Source organism: Eurosta solidaginis, chromosome 3 (genome assembly GCF_040869045.1).
Source record: "Eurosta solidaginis isolate ZX-2024a chromosome 3, ASM4086904v1, whole genome shotgun sequence".
Lineage (NCBI taxonomy): Eukaryota > Metazoa > Arthropoda > Insecta > Diptera > Tephritidae > Eurosta > Eurosta solidaginis.
In genome coordinates, this window is record NC_090321.1 from 56,183,357 (window position 1) to 56,207,971 (window position 24,615).

General features: G+C 38.7%; 1 long non-coding RNA gene across 9 annotated transcripts; it reads right to left on the reverse strand.

Annotated features, from left to right (window-relative positions):
* Positions 1 to 3,017: 3,017 nt before the first annotated feature.
* Positions 3,018 to 24,528, reverse strand: LOC137243764 (uncharacterized). Of its 9 annotated transcripts, XR_010950609.1 has the most exons (11): positions 24,494 to 24,528; positions 23,811 to 23,859; positions 23,272 to 23,749; positions 22,981 to 23,207; positions 22,691 to 22,920; positions 22,335 to 22,633; positions 21,994 to 22,281; positions 21,756 to 21,934; positions 21,567 to 21,700; positions 18,580 to 18,964; positions 16,336 to 18,520 (listed from the first exon to the last, which is right to left on the reverse strand). It is a non-coding gene; the product is annotated as an uncharacterized lncRNA (long non-coding RNA). The 9 variants fall into 9 exon arrangements; XR_010950616.1 differs by lacking the exons at positions 16,336 to 18,520; positions 18,580 to 18,964; positions 24,494 to 24,528 and adding exons at positions 3,018 to 4,207; positions 4,267 to 4,591 and having other exon boundaries at positions 23,811 to 24,418; XR_010950613.1 differs by lacking the exon at positions 24,494 to 24,528 and having other exon boundaries at positions 21,756 to 21,924; positions 23,811 to 24,393.
* Positions 24,529 to 24,615: the final 87 nt, after the last annotated feature.

Genomic DNA, 24,615 nt, shown 5'->3' on the forward strand with positions numbered 1-24,615 from the left:
CTTCTTATACACCAACATCGCCTACTGATTAAGTATATAGCCGTACTGCTCACTCTCATTCCGTTTCCTGGATCAGTGCTGACACTCTAACTATCAAAATGTGTCATAAATGATAGTTTACTGTAGATATCAGGTTTGACTGTTATACTATCATAAATGACCATTGTTATATTCCGCCAAAAATGAAACAATGCTTTTTGCTTTTTATTTTCTTTATTTCATTACGTTTTTAAATTTGTACATGATAAAAGCATACGTGTTTCTTATTTGTTTAAAATAAATAGTTTTATAAGAATTCGAGTTCAGAATGTTCAATTTAAATTCAGAAAATAAGAAAACAATAGAGAAGCGCTTTCCTCATGCGGAAACACATTTAAAAATGAATCACCACTAACCACTATTATTTTCCGCGTATCAATTTTTTTAGTGCGCCCCATACATTCAGACAGCTTTTGGTATTTTTTAATATTATTTTCTTTTAGCATGAAGCTTTGAAATGCTCTCCTTTTCATTTTTTAAACTTATTTTTTATATGGTTTTCGTCGGTTGAAAATGGCGGAATTTAAGAAATAACAAAACAACCGTGATAATCATTTGATTGCCATATGACAGTCAGTAGTGACACCATGATTAAATCGGATAAACTGTTCTCGCATACATAAAATTCCGTTGAGAATTATGTATCTGTCCCACATGCATAATGGTATCTACTGTATGTTCTTTTGTTCTGTACCAGGTGTCCGAAGCTTTCCCAGTTTGAGTCCTTTTTCATGATTATAGGCTGTCGTTGGGAACATGGGGACATGCGTGAGCGATCAAAGGAACATACATAAATTTGAGTATCAATGTTTACGTCATCGCAGGATCAGTATTGTCAATTACAAGTGTGAGTGTATTAGTAAAACTATCAGCTTTTCTTGTAGGGTATATGGTAGGCTCATCTCACCAGCTGATTTCATTTTTTTCATTTCACTGGAGTAGGGATTGTCAGAAGGAGATGGCAAACTTAAAAAGAAACCAACGAATTTTCAACATTTTCTTACTACTTACAAATGCTACTAAGTTTTATGTTTTCATTCTATTCCATTCGTCTAACACCAACACGCTAATTTTGGCAATGTGAACAAAGGTATGTTATTGCTGTAGAGATGAGCCAACCATATAGTTGAGCCATGAGTGCTACCAACTCAAAATTGGTTAGCTGTCAAAAAATCTACTACAGAAAACGAAACGAACAGAACTGCTATACGGATCAGAAATTGAACCAGATAAATATCAGGATCACAACGTTGTTGTTGCATTTGCATGTTAAATTTCTGTCCGTATCTCGCTCAAGTCTCAATGGAACGTAACTAATGTCTCCAGCTTTAAGCTGCCAAACTATATACTAAACAATGGTGCTAATTTTCACTGTAATTAATAAACAGCTGATCACCCTGAATCTTTTCATTCGTCCATGTCAACTTATCAACAATTGTTTACTATATAGTTTGGCAGCTTAAATAGAGGTTATGTTGCGAATAGAGTGGAAGGCAGTGGTCTAGGCAGTCGAATGTCATATAATGAAGGAATGGTTTCCGGAGTTTTTTCAAAGTTAAAAAAATGATAAAAGCTTTAATATAAATAAAACTATTGTTTTAATTACAACAGAAACGCCTTATATATTCTATATATATAAATTCATAAGGTTTATCTCGCTTTAAAATTTGAGTTAAATAATCTAAAGTTTTTTTTCTGAAACTGAGTCGAGTACTGTGCTTGTGAATGTGCTAATTTTCACCGATCAGATGTTAGTTGCGCCACTTGGTAAAATTTACAATGTTATCAATCATTGTGAATGAAACTACGTGTGATATCTTATCTGTTAACTGCCTGACAGCATGTTCGATATGGCTACTTCTGAGCGTTTTGACAGGGTGTTCAATATGACGGCGCCTATCTTTAGCGGGTGATAGAAAGATATATAGAATGAGACAGCGATAGTCAATTACAAACCAGGTGATCCAATTACTTTGGAATTTTGACGTCTATGCAGAAGATATCACACTTAGGAAACTATGGAAGCATGATGGAATTATAGAAGGTGGCGCATTGCGCATGTAAACTTTATTTTAAAAGCAATTTTTACGTCATTTTCCTTTAGCTCTTGTTTTTTGTCTCTTTCTTTCATTCGCTGAAGAAGTCAAGAGTAGATGCGCAGAATGAAACAATTTTTCGTGAATGCACAATCTTATGCGTGTGAATTGTGCTATGGAAGATAGGCGCCACCATATTGAACACCCTGTCAAAACGCTAAAAAGTAGCCATATTGAATATCCTGTCCATAGTGTACAAGCATGGTTCAATTATACAGGTTGGCTCATCTCATCAGCTGATTTTATTTATGTCATTGCATGGTCGAAGGGATTGTCAAAAGGAGATGGCAAACTCAAAATGAAACCAACACATTGGCAACATTTTACTTACACATACAAAAACTGCTAAGTTTTATGTTTCCATTCCATACCATTCGCACCAACACCAATACACAGATTTTGACAATTTGAACAGACATATTTTGTTGCTTTACAGATGAGCCAACCATGTATAGTTGAACCATGGTGTACAAGCACAAGTGTGTTGACTTCTTTCTGACAGACACTCCCCTGCAAAAACGCTCCACGTCATTTTACTAGTCATTTTACGGTCATTGTGACTTTCTGCAGCGGTTATATTCATAGTCACGTTTGCATGGGCGTGATGAACTTTTGTGACCAAATTTTCCGTTTCGTTCCTATTAATGTGATTGTGCATTCCGCTCCCACTTATAGGATGTGAGCATAGCACTGTGCTGCTCACACACGTCACAATGCTCGTCAAATGGCGGTTATTTTTCCGTCATTTCACTCTACATTTTCGAGTCATTTGACAATCAATTTTACTGCGGTTTTACCATTTATATAACCGCCATATAACGTGAATTTTACCTGCAGATTTACTTTACCTGGAGCAGCCATATGAATAAAATATGAACCAAAAAAATTTAATTTTCAATATTTATTATTTTCAATATTATTATATATGTACATGAACTTGGAACTTATATTAATCCAGTTCATATAAAACAGAAGAACTTTAATAATAAATAAACTCGCTTAATTGGTTTTTGTTTTCCAATTGAAATCTCTTCTAAGCGAGCAAAAAATAATTTTAAGCTTCAGAAAAACTCCAATTATTTAAATAATCTACAACTTAAAGCTTAGAAGAAATTCAGATCAAGAATATTCAAAGGTGTCGTGGATCCGATTGCTGTCGTAATTGAAGAACTTAAAAATGTACGACTATTAATTGAGTCAGACTTATTATTGTTCTAAATCTAATCATTCAAGCAATAATTCTGCAACCCAAAGCAGGAGTATTGATTGGTTTCAAATCTAAATCCGAAAGCAATCGTATCACATCCCTTATTATATATGTACGTGATATTGCAACTTAAATTAATACAATTGATATAAAGAAAAGTAAGTACTTTAATAATAACATAAACTCTCTTAATTGGTTTTTGTTTTCCAATTGAAATCTTTTCTAAGCGAGCAGAAAATAATTTTAAGCTTCAGAAAAAACTTCAATTATTTGAATAATCTACAACTTAAAGCTTAGTAGAAATTCAGATTACGTTTACTCTTTTTTCAAATCAAGAATATTCAAAGGTGTCGTGGAATCCGATTGCTGTCGTAATTGATGAACTTAAAAATGTACGACTTGTAATAAAGTCAGATTTATTATTGTTCTAAATCTAATTATTCAAGCAATAATTCTACAACCCTTAGCAGGAGTATTGGTTTCAAATCTAATTCCGACAGCAATCGTATCACATCCCTTATTATATATGTACGTGATATTGCAACTTAAATTAATACTGTTGATATAAAGAAAAGAAAATACTTTAACAATAAATAAACTCTCTTAATTGGTTTTTGTTTTCCAATTGAAATCTTTTCCTGTGCAAGCACATCGCTAACCTGTGTTGGCAAAAGATATGATTATACTGTCTTCGATAGATAGTCGGACGAGCCGCTACTCGGCGAAGTAGAGATTACCGTTGTGTCGGTGGCAGCTGTTACAACAGCAGTTTCTAACTTTACACCATCCGTACAGTGTTATGAATGCTTCACTGCCTTTTCCAATTGCTTGGCGCCAGCAATTTTTGCTGTTTGTAAAGCTTTAGCTGTAATGCAAATATATAGATGGGTTAAAGTGGTTTTCGTATGTTATTCAACAACTCACCCTATACCATCATCACAGCCTCCTCATCGATTTTGAATATGTGTACTGTTTCAGTATTCAGACCCAGTTCGTGCAACCGATTCATTCATATAATGTGGGTATTTGAGCCGTAGACGCAATGGAAGATATTTTGATTCTTTTTGAAGTGTAACATTTGTAAACAGTTGGGTTTCTCTGCTGTCACCATCACCACTAGAGAGCTATTGAAGAAACGCTCGACCAAGATAATATGTGAGATTTACACGCATAGATTTCTTCCACCTTTTCACAGTTATTGATGGAGAAAATGCAAAAGCCATATTTACCATCCAATACCGAAATAGAACTGTAGAGGAAGAAACATTTTATAAAATTTAATAAAATCAAAAAATGATAGTTGTGCTAAAATGGGGTAACGTATTGTATGTTAAAGTATAGCGAAATCTCAGCGGCTTTGTCCTGGTGAAAATTGAGTTTGAATAGGTTTTATTCTTCATTCTTAGAAACATGTACGAAGGTACCTGGTAAGATATTAAAAATCCTCAACGCTTTTTTTGCTATAACTTAAAAAAACTCATATTCAAACTTCTGCTTAACTTCTACATATCAATAGCTACCTTTACCACCAGGAGTCACTATTGATTCTACGCCTATGCTATTGTTTCCTACATCGATGAACTTTGTAATAAAATAAACAGCTATCTCCCCAATCTCTCCAGTTTTGTCGCCTCGCGAAACCTGATATTTTCATCAACCAAATCATCGGTGACCTTATTTAAAACATGCCAAATGTCGACCATATGGCATTACCCTACCGATTGTCTTACACCCTAAAATTTTGGGTGTGACTTTCGATCAGGATCTACATATTGGAGAGCATGCACTAGCAATTGTAACGAAAATCGTCGTTGGTGTGAGGGCTTAGCCGATCTCCATAGCGCCCGACTATGAGGAGGAGCTGTTTAGGACTGGCATCTGCGCCGTTTCGCCTCATAGGAGGGCGGCGGGATGTCGGTGACCAAGAACTGCCAACCCCCTAATCCAGGGTGTTATACGGACCGTGCCTATTGGACGATTTGTAGCCAGGGGATAAATTCGACTGTATTCGAATGGAGCCTTCCCGATACCGGACCACCTCGGGAAGTATTGATGGCCTTACCACAGTAAGGGGCGCTGCTGTGGCTGACGGTTCTTTCCCCGTATATAATACTGGACCGCTGAGCCCGCCTTGTCGGGCTGGTGGTCGTACGACCAAGGTGAACGACTCATTACCTAATTTTCATAAGGACGATGATAAGAAAAGGACTGAGCCGCAAGCCAAGGACGACAAATACGCATTAAGCATTAAGCGATGCGTCGGACTCGGGGAGCGAGAGTAGTGCTAATACAATGAACTCCGTGTTGGAGAAGCACACAAATAAAAAGGAGTAGAAGAGTGGAGAAGGGTACGGAGCAAAGAGCTCTCTCGAAGTACCGCGCAGTACTAAGAATTGTACAACGCTTGGGAGCAGTGGTGGACCCAACAGAAGAGGAGATCGAGCGCTTGGCATGGGCTCATGAGGCGGTAGAAGTAGGTCGAAGGCAGTTCAAAAGGTTTGCTGCGAGAAACCCTCGGTTCTGCAACCGGTATGAGGAGGAAGAAGCGTGGAATGGCAGAAAGGGCCCAGTCCCAGAGCCGCGACGCAGGGCAGTCCCATAGACAAGACAAGTAGGCCCAAAGCTGTAAGACAGATGGGCCCCAATAGCGAGGTAGCAACTACCTCGAAGGCTGCGAGTCAGAGGGAAGTTCCAACTATGGAAGTAGGAGATAAGCCAAAGGGAGATAACGCTAAGACTCCGACTTTCTCGGAGGTGCTAGAGGGAGCTAAGACTCCGGCTTTCTCGGAGGTGCCAAAGGGAAATAACACTAAGACGCCGGCTTTTCCCGAGAAAATGAGTGATGTGGCAAAGCAGTCACTGACTGTGGCGCTGGTTGATCGTAGCAGTCCTTTCGAACAGATGACTAGTGAAAGGTGGAGATCTGTAGAAAAGGAGCTTAAGATGATGCGGGAATAACCAAGTAAGCTCCTTCCAACCTTTGTTTCGGGGGATGGTATAATGGTATGAAGATGATAGCGTGCGACAACATCGCGAGCTTGCGGTGGCTGGAGGAAGTGGTTCCAAACCCCTAAAGGCAGGGCACGAACGCGCGTTTTGAGATGGTGGATAAAGCGCAAATCCCCAAGGTACCAAAAGTTAAGGTATGGATACCATGCGTGATGAAGTCGGAGGATACAATGCGACTTTTTCAGAATCAGAATTCGAACATACCGACACAGGATTGGAAGGTACTTACTGTATCTCGGCCTACGGAGGAAGGTCAGTTATACATCTTCCAAATAAACAAGCAGGCGGAGGATATATTGTACGCGCAGCTTGGAAAAATGTCCTTAGGTACAGGCAAAATTTATATGCGACTCAGGAAAAGAAGTCGCGGGTATTAAAGTCCTAACACGCTGGACGTGGGCGAAGTCGAAAGGACCTCAAAAGCCTAAGGGAAAAAAGACAGGTGGAGGTAGCCCACGTCACTCCGAATGTGTTAGAAGGGGACCAACAGCCAGATGGTGCTGTGAGTCGCACAGAGGAACACCCGGCACAACAGGTACAAGAGTCTGAAGGGGGCTTCGAACACTCTAAACCAAAAGGGCTAGGGGAGGACGACGACGTCCCGATGAAGGTGCTGGAGGGGGACAAGCAGCCCATTGGTGCTGCGAGTCCTACAGATAAACCTCCAACACAGTAAAGTGGCGTCGAGCGAACTCCTCCTCCTAACGCGCTGATCCAGGAGCCGTGGCTTCCATCGGGAGGAAAGGTTTCTGGAATTAGCGCGCGCGGATTTGGCGTTTACTATGCGCAAACGGAAGGCCGGGTGCGAGCTGTAGTAATGGTAAGGAAACAGCTGCATTCATATATGCTGCCTAATTACACTACTGAGGACCTCGTAGTGGTGGTGAAATCGCCGGGCTCAGATGGTACATGTCCGGCCATGCTACAAGTTTCAAGTAGGGCGGTCGTGGGATGGCTTAAAATAATATTCGATGGGTGCATAAACTGAATCACGTACCGCACTCTTGGAGAACTGCTCGTGTAGCTTTCCTACCAAAGGCGGGGAAGATCGGTCACGTGTATCCCAAAGATTATAGACCCAATAGCTTACCATCATTTCTGCTCAAAACCTTTGAGAGGCTGCTAGATGTGTACATAAAGTCCAACGTGGATGAAAAGCTGCTCTCCACAACACAACAGGCGTACACCAAAGGCAAGTCAGTAGACACCGCATTGCATAGGGTGGTAATAGGCATAGAAAAAGCCCTGGAATATAAGGAATATGCTCTAGAAGTCTTCTTAAGCATTGCCGGGGCTTTCTAAATGAGCGATTATTGATGGTCTTCATTACGTTAAAGTACATCCAGCCTTACCCAGATGGATCGACTGCATGTTAAACTGCAGTAAGATTACATCGCAATGGGGATTGTACGCGGCCACGAAATTAGTGGACAGGGGCACTCCGCAGGGAGGGGTGCTATCAGCTCTGCTGTGGACGCTGGTCATTAACCAGCTGCTTAGGGGATTCTACGAGGGACCAGAAAACTTACGGTTTACGCAGATGACGTTGCATATGGTCTTGTTTACAAAGAGGTACAAGGTCCCTAATTGGACCAGGCCTAAGTTAGGAGGGGCGACCCTACGGGAGAAACCTTGCACAAATTATCTAGGAATGATCCTAGACAGTAAGCTGTCATGGAAGCTCAACGTGGAGTAGAGGGTGAGGAAGGCTTCAACGGCACTTTATGCATGTAAAAGAATGCAAAAGAACCGGCATATACGATCAGAAGGAACTCGATGACGATGCCTCAAAACTAACAACCAAAAGCAATAATTATCATTTCACTGACACAAATTTTATAGTTTTTTTTTTCGGGATTTGGACACAATGTTGTTGTTGTTTTTGTAGCGATAAGGTTGCTCCCCGAAGGCTTTGGGGAGTGTTATCGATGTGATGGTCCTTTAGCCGGATACAGATCCGGTACGCTCCAGTAACACAGCACCATTAAAGTGCTAGCCCGACTATCTCGGGAACGATTTATGTGGCCACATTAAACCTTCAGGCCATCCCTCCCTATCCACCCCCCCCCCCCCCCAGATCCTTGTCTGTTAGTGAAACAGGATTCGCCGCGGATAAGTGAGGTTGACAATTGGGTTTGGAGAAGCTATATATTGCGCTGGCAACCTGAAGGGTTGCGCTACACAGCCCCTTGAATCTGGTATTTTAGTCGCCTCTTACGACAGGCATACCTACCGCAGATAAATTCTGACCACTAACCCGCTGGGGATATTTGGACACAATCTTTTCATTATATTACTTAACAATTTAAAGGCTTCATTCTGTATTGCGAACGATAGCTCAGACGAACGATTCGCCTCCAAACGATATCGTCTAGCAATGGTATTCTCTATCATTTTCGTTCGGTCTTTACCTTTCTAACTAACAGGAAGGCAAAAGTAATTGTCAAGTGATAAGTTGCCATTGTTTAACATAGTGCAAATACACTAGCGATTCGTCTCTGATCCGCATCGAAAGTTCGTTTCGTAATAGAGAATGATGCCCTAAGATTAGACATTTTTTTCAATTTGTATTTTGACTTACCAGCAACAACAGAATCATGTTTAATTGTACAAGCAATTTAGCATCATGTAACGAAGCTCAGTTTCTTCCAAAAATTGTTCAACACTGCCACGTAAAATCAATGTACTTGTTTTAGCATTAACGCAACCTTTAAATAATTATAAACTATAAAAATGAAATTAATGTCAAACCTTGGAAAATGTTGAAACGTTCACCACCAACCTGACGTTCTTCAAAGTAATCACATTGACCCAAAACACTTGAATTAGTATCATTAGCTGTAGTCATAACAGCACCACCACAAGCTTTCATTATACGTTTCCAATCTTCTTCTGGTACATGAACAGCACAGAACATATCACGATCTGCAAAATACTGTGTATCAACATCACCAATTGGCAATTTAGAAAACACAACATTGGCGCCTTACTTAGCTAGTTTATTCTACAGAATACGCCATTCAGCATCAACAATTTTCTGATACTCTTGGACATTAGAGGACATTGCTGTGGCAGATCATTTTTCCAATAACACTTTGTTGCTCCTTTGATTGGCGCTTCGACATGTACAGCCATGTCATATTTTAGCATGCATAATTGTAATGCTTTACGTATAGCTTTAATGATGATACGTGCATGCACGTCTTCCTCAACACCTGGCTTAACTTGTTTTAAGATTTCACATGCTTAAAATACTACTGAAGTGGTGCCATCGCCGACCTGATAAGAGAAACATTTTTATTCTACACATTCTAATATAACAAAAAACTTACCTCAGCATTTTGAGATTTGGCGATGTCTACTAGAGTTTTACGGCTGGATTCACAATATCCAATGGTTTCATAATGGTTTCCCCATCATTTGAAATTGTGGCCTTACCACTGGAATCAACAATATGCTTGTCAATACTACGTGAACCCAATGTAGTGCGTACAGTGCCACAATTGAATGCGAGGCATTGATGTTGGATATATGTTGAGGTTTACCATGGGAGCTATCGGTATCCAAGCATTTTTTACACAAATACTCATGTAACCAATACAAGTTCAAGACATTCATATTTATTGACACGCTGTCCGGTATGGCCCAAATGTTGGAAATATGCAGTTGGCACTGTTGAGAAAAAATATGGATCAATGAACACAAGTAAAAGTGAAAGATTTTTTTTACCATCTCTTGTTACTTTACACATTAGACATTGGAAACGACGACCAGCATCTACAAGTGGCTATTGAGCCTTGGAACGATTGCATCTAATTGCACCCAATTCACCAAAATTTACAATGGGTGGCTCATATTCACCCTCAACCGTGCGTGCCATTGGTGAGACGGTAATTGTAATGGACAAAGCTGTTGTTTTTAATAAATCAGCTGTTGCAGGTATGCAATACAAAGACGACCTGCAAAGAAGAAAGATCAAGGTAATTGCCAAGCAAAACATTAATTTCGATTATCGATACCTAACGTAACGTGGCGAGGAGTTACCCTGATCTTCTACCACATATTTTGTGGTCTCAAATGGTGGTAATAAACCCTGTTCATTAGTAATAAAAGCACCACCAGCGCTATTTTGATTTTCAATGATAACGCTTATCGGATTTGGCATCTGATCGGGATCTAAACGGCGTTGGGCTTGATCATACTGTTGCGGCTGTTGATATTTACTAGTAACAGGTGCAGGTGGTTGCTAAAGAAAATAACACAAAAATAATCATCAGCAAATTTGTAAATTATTAGTTGTATTAACATACATTATAACCAGGACGTCCGGACGTGTCCGGGTATTGGAGGTTGACCGGGCTTGGGTGGTTGACTGAGCATTGGCGTCTGTCCAGGTTGTGTTGGTGGCATCATAAAAGCCATCAATAACAAGTGCCAAGAATATATCCGCGGCATACCTGCCGACCAAAATGATTAAGGGGGTTGTGATTGCCAACCTCACCTACCCGTGGCGAAACCTGTACCTAACAATTTGGTGTAATTTGGCAAAATGCAAAAGCTTTTCATCCTTCTCCCATGACCATTCTGTCTTCTTTGTGCTAGGATCAAGCCATTCGTACCAGCGTGCCTTACATTGCTTGGCAGATTTGCGGTGCAGCAGTTATACGTGACCACTGGTTTTTACCATATTTCATTACAGCTGCTTTGAGGATTTCATCCTGAAAGTTATCAATTTAGTTAATAAACGGCCAAGAGTAACCAGTCGCGTCAAATGCTTACCTCAGTGTTTCTCCACACACCATCTTTTATCATAATTCGCGGCATGGTGCTACATAATTGTGATGTCTTTCGCGGAGCACAAAAATCAAATAAAAAATTGTTGTCGAAATAAACAGCAAAAATCATTGTATATTAAAGACTTTGGGAAAATTTTAGAATAGCACCCCCCGAGTTAGGGGTAAAACTTGGTATCAAATGAAAGAGGGAGTTCTCCCGATCACAAATATATATATTTTAAAGTGTGCAAACTTATAATTTAAAAGTTATTTGTTGATAAAGTTTGCAAATTTAGCAAATTTCTATAGCACTTTAAAATACAATTTACACATCTTTCAAAACCTTAATCCACATACATATCGATATAAATTGGCAACGATAAACTTAAATTGCATTTTTGTATATTTCACATTTCATTTTTGCATTGTTTTCACTTATTATAAATGTTTTTATTAAATCAATCGCGCTTTTGCAGCAACATGCACATATATACATATATTTTATTGATGACATTACAAAGCTGTGCTGCCACATATTTATTTATTTATTTATTTAAAGTCGACGCAAACACAAAGCGGTCGACTAATTATTGTAATAGACAGATATATATGTAAAATACAGAGCCATTCTTAAAATTAAAAAATTCAAAAAAGGTACATAGAAAATTTGTATGTTATAAACATTTGACATCGCATTGTATAAGAAAAAATAAAATTAAAATATCAGGCTAAACATAAGAGTATAGCAGTATGTAAAGCAGCAAACGAACATTCAAAGCCAATGCAGTTATACAAATCATTGTACCGCGAGCACCAATGGCGCAGGGGACTGTTTCTAGCAAAATTTTGCCGGCATAGAGGTAAATGAAAAGGCACAAAATGCCTGGACGCCCTAGCAGGAACCGCAAAATTTAGTTGACTGATTAGGTCAGGGGAGTCAATCACACCAATGATGAGCTTGTGAATGAACATAACGCCAAGTAATACTCTACGATTCTCTAGAGATGGCAAATTAATTAGAAGAAGTCTATTCCTGTATGGTGGAAGATAAGTACTTGATTCCCAGTTGAGACCTCGTAATGCAAAAATTAAAAACCGTCTCTGGACCGACTCAATCCGATCAACATGGATTTGATAGATCGGAGACCAGACACATGAACAGTACTCGAGAATAGGACGTACCAGCGAGGTATAAAGGATCTTTGTGAAATAAGGGTCATCAAACTCTTTAGCCCAACGTTTGATAAAACCTAATACACCAGTTGCTTTGTTTATAGCGGTTGAAATATGTGTGGTAAAACTTAATTTCGGATCAAAAATAACTCCTAGATCAGTAACAATAGATATCCGCTCCAAGGGGTCGCCGTTAAGTGTATAAGATGATAGGACCGGCTTCACACGGTGAAAAGTCATTTGCTTACATTTAGAGTAATTCAAAAAAAGTAAATTTGCAGTACACCAGCTTTGAAATGAGTCCAGATCGGCCTGAAGCTGATTAAAACAGAACAAGTTCGAAGGCAGATATGTGTAACAAAGTTTTACATCATCTGCATACATAAAAACTCTAGAATGTAATATAACCTTTGGTAAGTCGTTAATGAACAGGTTAAAGAGTAATGGACCCAAATGGCTACCCTGGGGCACGCCAGAAGTTACATCAAACGACTTTGAAAGATTGTTGTTAAAGAAAACTCGCTGAGTCCTATTTTCAAGATAACTTGAAATCCAACTTAATAAAGGCGCTGGAAAACCCAGAAGATCAAGTTTGGTAACTAAGAGCTCGTGATTAACAGAGTCAAATGCTTTACTAAAGTCGGTGTAAATTACATCTGTTTGTTTGCAAACTAAAAAACCATTCATAACAAAAGACGTAAATTCAAGCAAGTTGGTAGTAGTTGATCTCCGATGAACAAAACCATGTTGACAAGGTGATATTAAAGAGCTACACAAGTATTGAAGCTGGTATGTAATTATCTGCTCAAAAGTTTTAGGGATAGCTGAGAGCTTAGCTATGCCTCTGTAGTTCTCAATATTAGACCTACTACCTTTTTTATGCAAAGGTATAATAAACGATTGTTTCCAAATAGATGGGAATGATGCGGATTCCAGAGACAGTTTAAATAATTTAAAGATAGGCTCTGATAAGCTGACAGCACAGTACTTAAGTACACAACTAGGAACACCATCCGGACCCGGCGAAGATATCGGTTTCAATGCAAGAAGTTTATTAAGAACAGTATCTTTATCAATAAATGGGTTTAAAATATTATTAGAACTTTCCAAGCAATATGGGTAAAGATTAGACTGGACACATTGGGATGAATAGGTTGATTTAAAGAATTCAGCAAATAAATCAGCGATTTCGTGATCAGAATTTGCGTTTTTGCACCCATAAATAAAAGTAGATGGGAAACCAGAAATTTTCCTTTTGGAATTAACAAATCTGTAGAAACGTTTCGGATTATTAGTAAATTGGAATTTGCAACATGATAAGTAACCTTTATAACACTGCTGGTTAAGACGATGAAAATTGGAGCGCGCCACTAAATATTTAGATAAATCAATAGCTTTACCAGATCTTTTGAAACGCTTATAGAGTCTAGATTTAATATTATCAAGTCTTAATAGTTGCTTTGAGAACCAAGGTGGTTTACCCGTGGTGGTACTGGAATAACGAAGGGGGACACAGCTTTCAAACAAAGCATCAAGAGAACTATAAAACAAGGAAGTCGCTGTTTCAACGTCTGTACACGCATAAAGACTCGACCAGTCATGGGCAGAGATCAAATTATTGAGCTCACTAAAATTCGTCTTTGAAAAACATCTCGACCGGGGTCGGGAATTGGGCTTAGAAACATCGAGCATCACAGGTTGAACAACATCCAGTACTATCTCAAGCGTAGGATGAAGAGGGTCTTCAGGAAGGGATAATGGGGGAGTTCGGGTTAGAGTAATACCCGCAGAGTCATCTGTAAAAACTAAGTCTAAGATTTTCCTTTTGGAATTTAAAACATTATTAATTTGGAGAAGAGATGTATCTAGCAGGCTGTTTAAAAACTCGTGCTGAGTAGTGGGAGTCATGAAATTTGAGTCGATGGTATTGATCCAATTTACTGATGATAAATTGAAATCACCAAGAACTACTAGGCGGTCTTTGTCTCGCAATTGCGAGTACAAACTGCAAATAACAGTGCTATGACATGTATAAACGTGTATATCCGATCGTGGCGGTATATACGAGCAGCAGATAAACAAACTAAAATTGTGCAAGGCAAGCTTTACTGCTATAAATTCAATGTCATTTGTGGTGTCCAATAGCAGCAACTCAGATGGAAGCGTCGAGTCAACAGCAATAAGGACACCACCTGCTCTAGATTCACGATCACGCCGATAAACTACATATTTACGTGAAAAGAGTTCAGAGTTAAAATTGTCAGCTTTTAACCAGGTTTCAGTAAAAGCTATAACTTGAGAAGTAAAAATAAAACTATTCAGATAAAAGGTACTTAATTTCGATCTTAGGCCACGAACATTTTGGTACGTGATGGTTATTTTTTCACTGTTTCCGCAGGGATTTTTGAGTTTTTTGAAGCTCCTGCGGCGTTAGGTTTTTTTGTAAACAAATGCACAACTGAATGTTCCGGCCAGAATGTATGTTCAAGAACTCTATCAAAATAAGCGTCTGGCACTGATATTCTAAATGATGAAATATCCCTATCATATCTAAAATTAAATTTATAAACGCCTATTTTAATAGGTTGTGAAAGGTCTAGCTTATCTTCTATATACTTAATAATATCATTTTCCATAAGCGAAGAATGAAGACGAGATACAAAAATTGTCCTGCGAGGCGGCACGGCAGTCACCTGCCTCGGTTGCGCATTGTCAACATTTGGCAAACGCACAGCGGCGGAGGTAGAATCACCACCAGTGTAGGTGGAGCTGGAAGCAGCATTGTCATTATTAATGGTTGTTATATCATTAACAGCAGTAATTTGAACTTGAGCCAAGGGTGTAGGTTTAGCATTCGTGTTTACCTTATCAGCGGCTATGTGTTCAGCAGCAGCGTGGGCATGTGCAGTTTTTGCAGTTTTATTGGTAACGTCTTTAGCATTAAGGTTAACAGAAATGTTATTAGCAGTCGAAGGCTTAACATTGGTATTTACAGCATAAGAGGTACTTGAGGTGTCGACGGCATCATTATTAGTCTGTGGGACGACAGTATGTACTTTATCGGCGGCGGTGAAATTGTTTGAATTAGCGGCGCCAGAATTTTCAACAGTAGACAGCCTGGCGTCACTGCAGACAGCGGACGGTGACAAAAACAATTGACGAAAACGAAGGTTGGATAGGCACAGAGAGGGGTGTAGGTGTGAGCATAGCCGATGCATTATCAGCTATATGTAGCTGTGAACCTTCTAGAGGAGTGTTTAGAGGGGGACCCGTACACTGCGAATGCGAGCCAGAAGGCACCGGCGAGAAAGTGCATAGATCCATTGCATATGTAACCATAGCATCGTTGTTGTGTTTTGGGGGCAAAGTACACGAACTCACTGCAGCTTTGAGCGCACCGATTTCGGCAGCCAACACACCAATGCTATCACGATTGTTCTTATTGTTTTTATTCTTATTTTTAGCACTGCGCTTATTTGAACTTGCTTTTTCCTTCGCTTTGTCTTTGTTGCTGCTTTTTTCATCCTCCATGTTAACAGCTTGGTTACAACAAATTAAGTTTTTTATGCCATCTATTTGGGTAGACAAATCCCTGAATTTTACTTCAAAAGCAGTCATTATGGCTTCTAGCCCCAGTTTTTGAGAGGCTAGGACGGAGTCAAATGCCTTCGAAACTTTAATAGGCGCATTTACACACTCCGCACACATGTAGCGTATACGATAATTTGATTTTATTAGTCTAACGTCATATTCAGTGATGGCGCCCTCACAGCACGCGCGATGGAAGCGCTTTTTACAAAAGCCATTACACGGCACACATGTATTGTCAGTACGACCAAAACCCTTATCACATTTTCCGCAAAAGTCATCCATAATTAAGTTGAGATCAAAAACTCGAGAACAAAATACCAAAACAAAAACGAAAACAAAGCGAGCGAGTAGATTCAATAATGAACGTCTGGTCACCTTTATATAAACTGATGGTCAGATGTCTTCACACACAGGTGGCGCAGTTGACCACTTGGCAAGTGTCAGGTTAGTTAGTACCCTGCAAAAACGCTCCACGTCATTTTACTAGTCATTTTACGGTCATTGTGACTTTCTGCAGCGGTTATATTCATAGTCACGTTTGCATGGGCGTGATTAACTTTTGTGACCAAATTTTCCGTTTCGTTCCTATTAATGTGATCGTGCATTCCGCTCCCACTTATAGGATGTGAGCATAGCACTGTGCTGCTCACACACGTCACAATGCTCGTCAAATGGCGGTCATTTTTCCGTCATTTCACTCTACATTTTCGAGTCATTTGACAATCAATTTTACTGCGGTTTTACCATTTATATAACCGCCATATAACATGAATTTTACCTGCAGATTTACTTTACCTGGAGCGACCATATGATTAAAATATGAACCAAAAAAATTGAATTTTCAATATTTATTATTTTCAATATTATTATATATGTACATGAAATTGGAACTTATATTAATACAGTTGATATAAAAAAGAAGTAAGTACGTTAATAATAAATAAACTCGCTTAATTGGTTTTTGTTTTCCAATTGAAATCTTTTCTGAAAATAACTTTAAGCTTTAGAAAAAACTCCAATTATTTGAATAATCTACAACTTAAAGCTTAGTAGAAATTCAGATTAGGTTTATTTTTTTTCAGATCAAGAATATTCAAGGTGTCGTGGAATCCGATTGCTGTCGTAATTGAATTTGAAAGTAATAAAGTAAAGTATGAACTTAAAAATGTAGGACTAGTGATTGAGTCTTATTATTGTTCTAAATCTTATCATTCAATTCCAACAGCAATCGGATCACGACATACCTTATTATATATTTACATGAAATTGTAACTTAAATTAATACAGTTCATATAAAAACGAAGTAAGTATGTACTTTAATAATAACATAAAAAATATATTAATTGCTTTGAGCTATATTGCTGCAGCGTCGTCTAAGTGGCCAGCACTGTAGCAAAATATTGTTATATTACATTATATTATATTCATAATAATTCAATGCTCATAAAGCTTAAGCGTTTTTTGTTTTAAATTTACTGTCAAATTAAAATTTTAATAAATTTCACACTTCAAACAAAGCCGCAACAGCCTACACTAAACCAGTAAAAAAATACATAATCCTTTTTCATGTTCAATAAAAAATTGTTTAAGCTCTCGCTGCGGCTTAATTGGTTTTTGTTTTCCAATTGAAATCTCTTCTAAGCGAGCAAAAAAATAATATTAAGCTTTAGAAAAAACTCCAATTACTTGAATGATCTACAACTTAAAGCTTAGTATAAATTCAGATCAAAAATATTCAAAGGAGTCGTGGAATCCGATTGCTCTCGTAATTGAAGAACTTAAAAATGTACGACTATTAATTGAGTCAGACTTATTATTGTTCTAAATCTAATCATTCAAGCAATAATTCTGCAACCCTTAGCAGGAGTATTGATTGGTTTCAAATCTAATTCCGACAGCAATCGTATCACATCCCTTATTATATATGTACGTGATATTGCAACTTAAATTAATACAATTGATATAAAGAAAAGTAAGTACTTTAATAATAACATAAACTCTCTTAATTGGTTTTTGTTTTCCAATTGCAATCTTTTCTAAGCGAGCAGAAAATAATTTTAAGCTTTAGAAAAAACTCCAATTATTTGAATAATCTACAACTTAAAGCTTAGTAGAAATTCAGATTAGGTTTACTCTTTTTTCAGATCAAGAATATTCAAAGGTGTCGTGGAATCCGATAGCTGTCATAATTGATGAACTTAAAAATGTACGACTTGTAATTAAGTCAGACTTATTATTGTTCTAAATCTAATTATTCAAACAATAATTCTACAACCCATAGCAGGAGTATTGATTGGTTACAAATCTAATTCCGACAGCAATCGTATCACATCCCTTATTATATATGTACGTGATATTGCAACTTAAATTAATACTGTTGATATAAAGAAAAGTAAATACTTTAATAATAAATCAACTCTCTTAATTGATTTTTGTTTTCCAATTGAAATCATTTTCTGTGCATGCACATCGCTAACCTGTGTTGGCAAAAGATATGATTATACTGTCTTCGATAGATAGTCGGACGAGCCGCTACTCGGCGAAGTAGAGATGACCGTTGTGTCGGTGGCAGCTGTTACAACAGCAGTTTCTAACTTTACACCATCCGTACGGTGTGATGAAAGCTTTAGCTGTAATGCAAATATATAGATGGGTTAAAGGGGTTTTCGTATGTTATTCAACAACTCACCCTATACCATCATCACAGCCTCCTCATCGATTTTGAATATGTGTACTGTTTCAGTATTCAGACCCAGTTCGTTTGGTGCAATATTTTCGATTTGATGAATATGTATACTATCCGTTAGGCAGACAATTAGGTGCAATCGATTCATTCATATACTGTGGGTATTTGAGCCGTAGACGCAATGGCAGATATTTTGATTCTTTTTGAAGTGTAACATTTGTGAACAGTTGGGTTTCTCTGCTGTCACCATCACCACTAGAGAGCTATTGAAGAAACGCTCGACCAAGATAATATGTGAGATTTACACGCATAGATTTCTTCCACCTTTTCACAGTTATTGATGGAGAAAATGCGAAAGCCATATTCACCATCCAGTACCGAAATAGAACTGTAGAGGAAGAAACATTTTATAAAATTTAATAAAATCAAAAAATGATAGATGTGCTAAAATGGGGTAACGTATTGTATGTTAAAGTATAGCGAAGTCTCAGCGGCTTTGTCCTGCTGAAAATTGAGTTTGAATAGGTTTTATTCTTCATTCTTAGAAACATGTACTAAGGTACCTGGTAAGATATTAAAAATCCTCAACGCTTTTTTTGCTATAACTTAACAAACTCATATTCAAACTTCTGCTTAACTTCTACATATCAATAGCTACCTTTACCACCAGGAGTCACTATTGCTTCTACGCCTATGCTATTGTTTCCTACATCGATGAGCTTTGTAATAAAATAAACAGCTATCTCCCCAATCTCTCCAGTTTTGTCGCCTCGCGAAACCTGATATTCTCACCAACCAAATCATCGGTGACCTTATTTAAAACATGACCGCGCCAAATGTCGACCATATGGCATTACCCTACCGACTGTCTTACACCCTAAAATTTTGGGTGTGACTTTCGATCAGGATCTACATCTTGGAAAGCATGCACTAGCAATTGTAACGAAAATCGTCGTTGGTATGAGGTCTTAGCCGATCTCCAGATCTGTAGAAAAGGAGCTCATTACCTTAATGCTTAAGATGATGCGGGAATAACCAAGTAAGCTCCTTCCAACCTTTGATTCGGGGGATGGTATAATGGTATGAAGATGATAGCGTGCGACAACATCGCGAGCTTGCGATGGCTGGAGGAAGTGGATCCAAACCTCCAAATGCAGGGCACGAACGCTCGTTTTGAGATGGTGGATATAGCGCAAATCCCCAAGGTAACAAAAGTTAAGGTATGGATACCATGCGTGAGAAGTCGGAGGATACACTGCGACTTTTGCAGAATCAGAATCCGAACATACCGACACAGGATTCGAAGGTCCTTACTGTATCTCGGCCTACGGACGAAGGTTAGTTATACATCTTCCAAATAAACAAGCAGGCGGAGGATATATTGTACGCGCAGCTTGGAAAAATGTCCTTAGGTACAGGCAAAATGTATATGCGACTCAGGAAAAGAAGTCGCGGGTATTAAAGTCCTAACACGGTGGACATCGAAAAGGACCTCAAAAGCCTAAGGGAAAAAAGACAGGTGGAGGTAGCCCACGTCACCCCGAATGTGTTAGAAGGGGACCAACAGCCAGATGGTGCTGTGAGTCGCACAGAGGAACACCCGGCACAACAGGTACAAGAGGCTGAAGGGGGCTTCGAACACTCTAAACCAAAAGGGCTAGAGGAGGACGACGACGTCATGATGAAGGTGCTGGAGGGGGACAAGCAGCCCATTGGTACTGCGAGTCATACAGATAAACCTCCAACACAGTAAAGTGGCGTCGAGCGAACTTCTCCTCCTAACGCGCTGATCCAGGAGCCGGGGCTTCCATCGGTAGGAAAGGTTTCTGGACTTAGCGCGCGCGGATTTGGCGTTTACTATGCGCAAACGGAAGGACGGGCGCGAGCTGTAGTAATGGTAAGGAAACAGCTGCATTCATATATGCTGCCTAATTACACTACTGAGGACCTCGTAGTGGTGGTGAAATCGCCGGGCTCAGATGGTACATGTCCGGCCATGCTACAAGTTTCAAGTAGGGCGGTCGTGGGATGGCTTAAAATAATATTCGATGGGTGCATAAACTGAATCATGTACCGCACTCTTGGAGAACTGCTCGTGTAGCTTTCCTACCAAAGGCGGGGAAGATCGGTCACGTGTATCCCAAAGATTATAGACCCATAATTTCTGCTCAAAACCTTTGAGAGGCTGATAGATGTGTACATAAAGTCCAACGTGGATGAAAAGCTGCTCTCCACAACACAACAGGCGTACACCAAAGGCAAGTCAGTAGACACCGCATTGCATAGGGTGGTAATAAGCATAGAAAAAGCCCTGGAATATAAGGAATATGCTCTAGAAGTCTTCTTAAGCATTGCCGGGGCTTTCTAAATGGGCGATTATTGATGGTCTTAATTACGTTAAAGTACATCCAGCCTTACCCAGATGGATCGACTGCATGTTAAACTGCAGTAAGATTACATCGCAATGGGGATTGTACGCGGCCACGAAATTAGTGGACAGGGGCACTCTGGGTGCTATCACCTCTGCTGTGGACGCTGGTCATTAACCAACTGCTTAGGGGATTCTACGAGGGACCAGAAAAACTTACGGTTTACGCAGATGACGTTGCATATGGTCTTGTTTACAAAGAGGTACAAGGTCCCTAATTGGACCAGGCCTAAGTTAGGAGGGGCGACCCTACGGGGAAACCTTGCACAAAATATCTAGGAATGATCTTAGACAGTAAGCTGTCATGGAAGCTCAACGTGGAGGAGAAGGTGAGAAAGGCTTAAACGGCACTTTATGCATGTAAAAGAATGCAAAAGAACCGGCATATACGATCAGAAGGAACTCGATGACGATGCCTCAAAACTAACAACCAAGAGCAATAATTATCATTTCACTGACACAAATTTTATAGTTTTTTCTTCCGGAGTTGGACACAATCTTTTCATAATTTTACTTAACAATTTAAGATTAGAAATTTTTTTCAATTTGTATTTTGACTTACCAGCAACAACAGAATCATGTTTAATTGTACGCCGCACAATCATTATAGCATCATGTAACGAAGCTCAGTTTCTTTCAAAAATTGTTCGGCACCGCCACGTAAAATCAATGTATATGTTCTAGCATTAACGCAACCTTTAAATAATTATAAACTATAAAAATGAAGTTAATGTCAAACCCACTATCAAACCTTGGAAAATGTTGAAATGTTCACCACCAACTTGACGTTCTTCAAAGTAATCACATTGACCCAAAACACTTGAATTAATATCATTAGCTGTAGTCATAACAGCGCCACCACAAGCTTTCATTGTACGTTTCAAATCTTCTTCTGGTACACTAACAGAACATTTCACGATCTGCAAAATACTGTGTACCAACATCACCAATTGGTAGTTTAGAAAACACAACATTGGCGCCTTACTTACCTATTTTATTGTACAGGAGACGCCATTCAGCATTAACAATTTTCTGATACTCTTGGACATTGGAGACCATTGCTGTGGCAGAGCATTTTTCCAATAAAGCACTTTTTTGTTCCTTTGATTGGCGCTTCCACATGTACAGCCATTTCATATTTTGGTCATGCATAATTATAATGATTTACGTATAGCTTTAATGATGATACGTGCATGCACACCTTCCTCAATATATGGTTTAACTTGTTTTAAGATTTCACCTGCTTAAAGTACTACTGAAGTGGTGCCATCGCCGACCTGATAAGAGAAACATTTTTATTCTACAAATTCTAATATAACAAAAAACTTACCTCAGCATTTTGAAATTTGGCGATGTCTACTAGGGTTTTACGGCTGGATTCACAATATCCAATAGTTTCATAATGGTTGCCCCATCAGTTGAAATTGTGGCCTTACCACTGGAATCAACAATATGCTTGTCTATACTACGTGAACCGAATTGAATGCGAGGCATTGATGTGGATATGAGATGAGGTTTACCATGAGAGCTATCGGTACCCAAGCATTTTTTACACAAATACTCATGGACGTTCATATTTATCGACACGCTGTCCGGTATGGCCCAAATGTTGGAAATATGCTGTTGGCACTGTTGACAAAAAATATGGATCAATGAACACAAGTAAAAGTGAAAAAATTTTTTTACCATCTCTTGTTACTTTACACATTAGACATTGGAAACGACGACCAGCATCTACAAGTTGCTATTGAGCCTTGCAACGATTAGATCTAATTGCACCCAATTCACCAAAATTTACAATGGGTGGCTCATATTCACCCTCATCCGTTCGTGCCATTGGTGAGGCGGTAAGTGTAATGGACAAATCTGTTGTTTTTAATAAATCAGCTGTTGCAGGTATGCAATACAAAGACGACCTGCAAAGAAGAAAGATCAATGTAATTGCCAAACAAAACAATAATTTCGATTATCGATACCTAACGTAACGTGGCGAGGAGTTACCCTGATCTTTTACCACATATTTTGTGGTCACCAATGGTAGTAATAAACCCTGTTCATTAGTAATAAAAGCACCACCAGTGCTCTTTTGATTTTCAATGATAACGCTTATCGGATTTGGCATCTGATCGGGATCTAAACGGCGTTGGGCTTGATCATACTGTTGCGGCTGTTGATATTTACCAGTAACAGGTGCAGGTGGTTGCTAAAGAAAATAACACAAAAATAATCATCAGCAAATTTGTAAATTATTAGTTGTATTAGCATACATTATAACCAGGACGTCCGGACGTGTCCGGGTATTGGGGGTTGACACGGCTTGGGTGGTTGACTGAGCATTGGCGTCTGTCCAGGTTGTGCTGGTGGCATCATAAAAGCCATCAATAACAAGTGCCAAGAATATATCCGCGGCATACCTGCCGACCAAAATGATTCAAGGGGTTGTGATTGCCAACTTCACCTACCCGTGGCGAATCCTGTACCTAACAATTTGGTGTGAACAATTGGTGCCAGTTAACCCTCTGAAATAATCGGCGCAATTGTACGCCATTGTGTTGGCATTAATTAGGCAAAATGCAAAAACTTTTCATCCTCCTCGCGTGACCATTCTGTCTTCTTTAAGCTAGGATCAAGCCATTCGTACCAGCGTGCTTTACATTGCTTGGCAGATTTGCGGTGCAGCAGTGATACAATACGTGACCACTGGTTTTTGCCATATTTCATTACAGCTACTTTGAGGATTTCATCCTGAAAGTTATCAATTTAGTTAATAAACGGCCAAGAGTAACCAGTCTCGTCAAATGCTTACCTCAGTGTTTCTCCACACACCACCTTTTATCATTATTCGCGGCATGGTGCTATATAATTGTAAATTCTTCGATGAGCACAAAAATCAAATCAAAAATTTTTGTCGAAATAAACAGCAAAAATCATTGTATATTAAAGACTTTGGGAAAATTTTAGAATAGCACCCCCGAGTTCGGGGTAAAACTTGGTATCAAATGAAAGAGGGAGTTCTCCCGATCACAAATATATATATTTTAAAGTGCGCAAACTTATAATTTAAAAGTTATTTGTTGTTAAAGTTTGCAAATTTAACAAATTTCTATAGAACTTTAAATTACAATTTACAACGATAAACTTAAATTGCATTTTAGTATATTTCACATTTCATTTTTGCATTGTTTTCACTTATTATAAATGTTTTTATTAAATCAATCGCGCTTTTGTAGCAACATGCACATATATATATATATATATACATATATATATATATAGATGACATTACAAAGCTGTGCTGCCACATATATATACGTATACACATATAAAATTTGTATAGAAATTTGCAAACTTTAACACCAAATTACTTTTAAATTATAAATTTGCGAGCTTTAAAATATATATATATATGATCTGAAGAACTCCCTGTTAATTTTAAATATTTCCGGAGATATTCCATTTAAAATTCTCAAAATTGAAAGAATTTTCGACCACCAAATGTTTTGCTGTCTCTGCTGAATTAGAAATGGCGAATTTTTTTGCACGCAAAAATTACGTATTTTGCTATCCCTATAAAAATATTAGGTGCGAGAGAGCACGATACATTGTGGGAA